This window comes from Bombus vancouverensis, unplaced genomic scaffold, assembly GCF_051014615.1.
Source record: "Bombus vancouverensis nearcticus unplaced genomic scaffold, iyBomVanc1_principal scaffold0026, whole genome shotgun sequence".
NCBI classification, from domain to species: Eukaryota; Metazoa; Arthropoda; class Insecta; order Hymenoptera; family Apidae; genus Bombus; species Bombus vancouverensis.
In genome coordinates this window covers 1,177,478-1,185,000 of record NW_027468917.1, presented here as the reverse complement: position 1 = coordinate 1,185,000, position 7,523 = coordinate 1,177,478, and positions in this window count along the sequence as shown.

Here is a 7,523-nt window from a genome sequence, read left to right as displayed (position 1 = left end):
CTATAAAATTTTGTATGTTTGTTTAGGCTGTTAATCTAGAGGCTGGAGTACAAAGAAGTGGCACAATGATGTGGGCTGATGACATTTATAATTATCAAGGAATGACCCCTACATTCGCTCAGGTATATATCGTTGACTATAATGTATTTAACATATATGATTGTTAGAATATTAATGATTAATTTTTAATTCTATCAGAATTTTAATGAAACTGTCCCTTGGGAAGGAAGAACTGATACCTTGATATCACGGTTTGTACATCCTATATGTACGACAAATTTTAGAACATTATATAACGAAGAACCAGATGGTCGTGGCCATGTGATGTGAATAAAAGGACTTGAATTTGATGATATTTTTATAATGTTAGATAACATAACTAAGTATCTTCACAGTAAGATAGGATGACATGGTTTACATGATCTTAATGTTGTTCACTTGAGTGATGATATTATAAGGAAAAGTGTAATATCACAGGTAGGATGATTCATAATTTAGAACTACTAACTCATGTATGTATTAAAAATTAAAGAAATATATTAAATTTTATAGGATATTTATGTTTAGTAACCAGTAATTCAGAGATTGGTATTCATGGTTACTATAACGAGGCTGTAGAAACGCACCCTTTCTTCTTTGCAAATGGTCCTGTATTTATGTCTAAGCCGAAACTGGAACCTCTGAATAATTTATATTTATTCTTGTCATTTTCTAAAATACTTATCTACAGTATACCATAAGGAATGATACCGTATCACACCTAATCAAGTGCCTTAAGAAACATCAACAGGATATCACAGTAATCCCTTATCGACTGATATGTAAGTAAAAGTTATGTGTCATTGTTATACACAGTTATGTGTTAGTGTTATACACAGTTATTTATCATTTTCTATTAATTCAGTTGTAGCCACTACAATATCTATGACACTGGTAGTAATTATAAGAACAATAATGATGTTCTATAAGGGGAAATGATGATTAGGAGCAAAAAGTTACAGGTAAGTCAAAGTATATGTTATTTGCCATTTGAAAAGAAAGTTACTAACTTAGAATTTTTTGATAAATAATAATTGTGCAAAATATATTGGATTTCAAATTTGTCAAAAATTGAAATTTAAGAAGCATTGTAATAATATAACATTAATATTTTGATTTTTCAGGAGATATCATGCGGTGGATGGATAATATGTAAAAAATATTAAGCAGTATATGAATTTTCATATTGCGTAGAGATAACAAAATGAATTTTAAAAAATGTCGACATGGTAATAAGAAATAGCATCATGACAAAGAATATATAACCACAGTTTCATTTTTTATAAATAAAAATTTGTTGTTCCAGATTTTGAAATATAGTGACTCGTTTAATTAGTATCTTAATATCTTCAAATAATTATTATTTTAGAATCAATTGTAATTGTATCATACGTACTTTTGAATTCGTGCAAGAACATATGTAATTTTGAAGTAGTTATTATTAGGAAATTGTTAGACGCGAACAGTATGCGAAAAGTTAGTATGCAGTGTAATAATTATCAATCAAAACACAAGAATTAAATTCTTGAGGAAAAAATTTCCGGAATTTCTTATTTACATGATTATAAAGAAATCCATAATAAAAAGGAGCTGCTTTCTAATACTTCTCTTCCTTATAATGCCTACGTTAATAATAACGAGGTTCGACTTTTTGTTTTTAGAGGGATACTGGAAAATTTGAAAGTACAGTACCATTGGGAAGAAAATCACGATATTGAAAACGATATTTGCAAGTAAATTTCCAAAAAATCTGTTTTCAAATTTTCGCTTTCTATTTCACATTAAAAGAAAGGGCTGCCTTCTTTTTCTGCAAGACAAAACAAACATTCTGAATCTCGTATCAATGAATGATGTCAATAAGTTATTTTTCTTTTCAGATTGAACAATATTTCAGATTTATTCATAATTTCATACTACGCGAAGAATAGACTTTCATAGGTATATAAAGGAAATATTAAGTATAGGAAAACTCTTTTTCGTTGTAGGTGACATATGCTTCACGGTTGAATACATGTATTTTTGAACACATATAAATGAAAAAGTACTCTTATGGAGAAAAAGAATTGATACCTTCGATTGACATTAGATAATCTATATAAACTTATGAACAATCACTATCAGTTTGTATTTTAGGTGCACACGCAGATTTGTTGGAGTTCTTATAAAATGTACTTCCTGTACGAACGTTTTATTCTTTCAAATTTTACGATACTATGTCTCATATAATAACTATATGGATTAAACGTAATATAAATGATCCGAAAATAGACTCGAACGACATTAATTGTCTTTCTATTTATACCAATATCGAAAATACAAGTAAAGCTGGAGCAATAGTATGCAAGAATGGACTATTTATTATTTTAAACCAAATCATAGCATATTCAGAATGCACAGTATTATCATGAAATGTAAATGAATCAGTTGTAAACGAACGATTTTACTGTAAAATCATTGCCTCCTTTTTTTCATCTGAAATATAGCAGCAATGAGTACATTCTTTTAATATATAATAAAACGAGATATCTTTATAAAGTTACATATGTCATCACTGGTAACTGTTATCTCGTATGACACCAAATATACCGTTAGTATGGAATGATATTTTTATGAAGATATACTTTAATGATAGATTTTATGAATGAAACGTTATATAAGAAAAATTATCTCTTGTTATTCTATGAAGTGTAGTAGATAATGAAGATTAATTTTACGAAGTATTAGAGCAAAAGAGAATTAAAAAATTAAAAAGATCTAAATAAGATTGTTCGTGTGGCTTAATTATCTCAATTCTGGTACACCACTTGTTACATTCTAACTAATTAGCGCTAAACAATAACTTGCAAATATTAAAGATATTAACACCTTAATATTAACACCTAAAGGTTTTCAGGAAATTTTATAATATTTGATTATTGTATATCTAGTCATTGATTGATAAAATTTCTTGTATAAGCATAGATCGAGGTTGACGTCATACGCAGATTGCATATCATTGACAGGTATCGTTTTAATTTATTTTATGGCTAGAATCATTTGAATATCATACGAATAATTATTTCCATTCGAACGATTAATAAATCACGTACCTATAAAAGATATATTATGAAAAAGACGTGACGAAACAAAAAAATATTGGAAATTCCGTTGTCATTAGATCAATTATTTTTGCAATGATTTTTATTTCCATGTAATTACATATGAAATGAGTAATTCATTAACATCTCCTCGAATCGAATATAATTCGTTACACTTCACAACGATTCAAATAATGGACGGGAAATATATAATAAGTTTCCTGTCCTTGCGTTAAAATAGTACTGTACAAATCAGATGATACAGGAAATACCCAAAAAACCCAATTACATCCACATTGCATGACAGCACACTTGCAATGGATTTTTGTGATTTCAATGTCACAGACAATGACACAACTAATCAGAACACGTTCGAGGCTATAGACATTGAAATTACCGCGTGTTTAATACGTTTAAAGCATAAATCTAAATTTCACGCGATTATTTCTTTGTACATTGTGAAACTCTTAAATTATCTTAATCGAATAAATAATCCTAATGTAATAAAACATCTTGAAATAGACCTAGATATCTGAAACAGAAACTCGAAGGATAAGAAATCCTAAAAGGTACTAATCCTAAAATAACAAACTCCTAAATAATAAACAAGTGATAAAACCTGTTATAAATAATAAAGCTTACCTGGAATAATCAAATCCTAACTAATCGAAAATAAAATAAGGCAAGCAATTCTTAATCTTTCAAGTAATTTTTCCGAAAACACAGAAAGATAGAGAAATTAAAAAGACGCAGCACAAATTGCAGCACAATGAAAGTTTCAGAGCGATGAATACGATCGTATTAAACTAAATAATTTTCAAAAGTGAAATTACACTGAAACGTATATCGATGATATTTGTCATTTCTACGATCTGTTTCGCTTGATCGTGCTTCTTTTCTAATGTAAATTCAATTTATAATACGAACTAAGTTTCCTTTATTATTATTAGTCCTGCGTCTTTTTAATTCGTCACTTCTTTTATTTCAGAACAATGACGGGCTCCAAGATGCTGTTCGAATGTTTGGCGTTAATTGCTTTTCTGCATCCATTAGTTCACGTTTGTACTTCGAGTAGTACAGCTCAAGGTTTGTACTTCGAGTTGTCTTTTTCCATGCACTTCAAATTCCAATACGATCTGGTCACGTGGCCTTCGTACAATTTCGAAATTTTACCTGTTTGGTAATCGTCAATGAAAAAAGAAGTTATCCGTGACCTCAACACATTGAAACAATTTTTATGATTTTTTATTTGCCGGTTGGTCAGCAAGTTAATGGAAAAATTTCACTTAACTATTCGCGTTAATTTCTTCGGTTTAACTTTTGGGAAATGCTTCGTTAGCTTCGGGAATATTCCAACGATTCGTTTTACGTACAAAATAAGCATGATAAATATTACATCACGGTAATGAAAACTATTGGCGTGATACCTAAGAGAAAGATGCAGAGACATTCTTAGAATTTCTAATGACACCTTTATAGATTTCTCGTTTAATATCGCTACTACATTTGAATCACTTTTACCTAACGGTGTCACATAGTCTCGTTGGAAATTTGTCAAATTCCTTAAAATGATCACTGAAAATTTTCCTAAATTTCCAAGAATTTATTTATCACGAGGTAAAGAAAATGTGTATTAGAAAGATGAGATCGAAGGTTTACCATTTTTTCAATTATGGCGAACGCAATATGTAATCAATGAAAATTTTATATTTTTATATATAATAATTTTATATTTTTTATATTTTCACGTTGAAAGTTTCTTCAGATAATTATTATCCAGATGATGACTAACTCTTACGAATTAATGCGTGTCTGTAGGATAATCCGGTAGACTTGATCCGCTTTTTATATCGAAAGTTGAGCAATCGGTGACGCGTTCTTATACACCGAACCGCGAAAAGCAAAATTTCATATGATCTCACCAATTTCGGATGTCAGTCAAATCAGTCAAATAATAAGTTCGCGTTAATATACACGTTCGATTTTTGAAAAGCTTGTTCAATTTAATAAGAGTCTTGGTAACAGGCTTATGTTTTTAGACCTAATTGGTTGTTTTCATTTACAAGTACCTCGTGTTAAAGTACTCATAAAATGACATTAAAATTAGAAAACTAATAACTGAAAGATTATCATTTCTCCTCTGTGGTAGTTTACATATAACATAATGCAACTAACATGTCACGATTAATGCAAAATAAATAAATTACTAATATAGACATTTTTTTAGTAATTTGTATAATCGTGACACGAATTGAACTTTCTAAAGGCAAATATTAAAGGAAACATGGAATTGATGCCAAATTTATCACAAATATTATTTATACTACTTATTTGCGCAGTTTGAAGCGAATCAAATTGATGAAGGTTTCTTTGTTACATGTTAATTTACATTTTAAAAGACATAACAGGCACGCTAATTAGTTTGCTTAAGATACTTTCGAGATACCAAGTTAGACGCGTTTCCATGAAATCATATCAATTTTACGATGATATTTTTCTATCAAGCATGCAATTATAACCGTATCGTTGATTAGTGCATACAATTATCCATGTACATTCGTCTTTCCGAGTACCGCGCTTCAATATTGCTAATTTCAAATTCGTACATTAATGTTCGTAAATGCTTGAAAATGCTATATAACTGTATCAGCTTCTGCTAAAAACATTTTATAGTAAAATCTCTATAAATTTGTAATATTTTTTAGACAATTTGAATTCATTATATTATACATCATACATTCTAGTCATTTCTAATTAAGTTACTTTTGCGATGTTTAATTACATTTTATGTATATTCTTATAACTCTCTCTGTTACGGCGCGTACGATGGTCCGTGCGCCGTCTGAAACTTTATACTATATACTGATCTACTACATACTATATCCTATAAACTGAATCCTTTGACGTAATCTTAATAGCTTGAAGGAATCTCTAACCCTGTAAGTGTTTTCGGTTTATGGATGGTCCTTAGAACAATGCTTAGGTTTATTGCGCACTCTTACAAATAACGGAGAAAGCGGGTAGTTATTTTTCCAATAAACAATGTCACCCACGAGCCACGTTGGTAGGAGGCTTCCTCCTCCTATCTTCATTCATTAACGTTGGCTATAATCAATGGGCACCCTCACTTTCCTAACGAAAAGTGTGAACAACGAATCCGCGTTCTTCGTTCAGAAAGCACACCCACACTGAGATTTCCTCTCGTGGCGGCACACGAGAACGCAAATCTCACCACTCGAAACCAACTAGTGTCGGACGACGGCAACGCAGTGGTTAGCGCCATAGAGTACAAACGTTCGGATCCCGGATTCAAATCCCGGCGCCTCGTACTTTTCCAAAGTCCGATTTTTCTTCCACGACATCTAAATAAGAAGGAAATACAGCAGTACTACACCCCGGCAAGCGACATCTACAGCCAGCAGGCTACAATTATCACGGATATATGAAGGAAGACGGAGAAAAAGAAGAAAAAAAGTGTGTTTCGTCCAGAGCCTGCTAGTGGACTCATCAGTAAGGCTTACCTAGCAGGCTCATGCCTTAGATACAATGGAAGGAGGGGGAAACAAAGCTATGTACATGGCAGAGACATTGAAGACGGATTCCTCCCTCCCACGGCCGGACACTGTATCCAAGGCCGGTCGGATCTCCTACCCTCTCTTGCGACGTATCCCAGTGGAGCGGCCCCACTCTTAATCTAGTTTGGTGGGAAAGGTTCGCGTACACACCGTGTGTAAGAACTATTAAAAACCACACAGTGTATCGCGACTACCTTTCTACTACTTAACCCAAGTCCTATATTATCAGTCTTTGGTCCGAGGCGGCTCCTGTCACGTAAAGTTGGTACTTGGGTGGTAGTAAGAAGGCTGAGTCGTAACCCAACTACTTATTTTCCTTTATAAAACTTTATTATAAACACCTACAAAATAACATCGAACCGGAGAATAGGGGTTGTATGAGTACAGCAACTAGAAGAGGAACAAGAACTGCCCGAGCTGGGTGAAGTTTCGGTTTATATACGTTTTGGTTTTAGGATGTTGAGGGGATAGGTGTAGGTTATGATGTAGAAAAGTGTCTGAAGGTCGGGGGTCCATATCCTATCTCTGATGTGGACTTTGGTGCATCACAGCCTTGGTGTATGCTATGATGATAAGGTGGTGATGTATCCAAAAGTGTCCAAAGGTCGGGGGTCCATATCCTATCTCTGATGTGGACTAAGGTGCGTCACAGTCTTGGTGTATGCTATGATGATAAGGTGGTGATGTGTCCAAAAGTGTTCGAAAGTCGACCGTCGATGTATTATCACTGATGTAGGTTGAGATGTGATTGATGTCACATACCCCCCTCTTTAGATTGATTTTGGTCCTCCAAAATCTTAGTGTTTCCTCAGTATGGAGCGATGGAATTGGA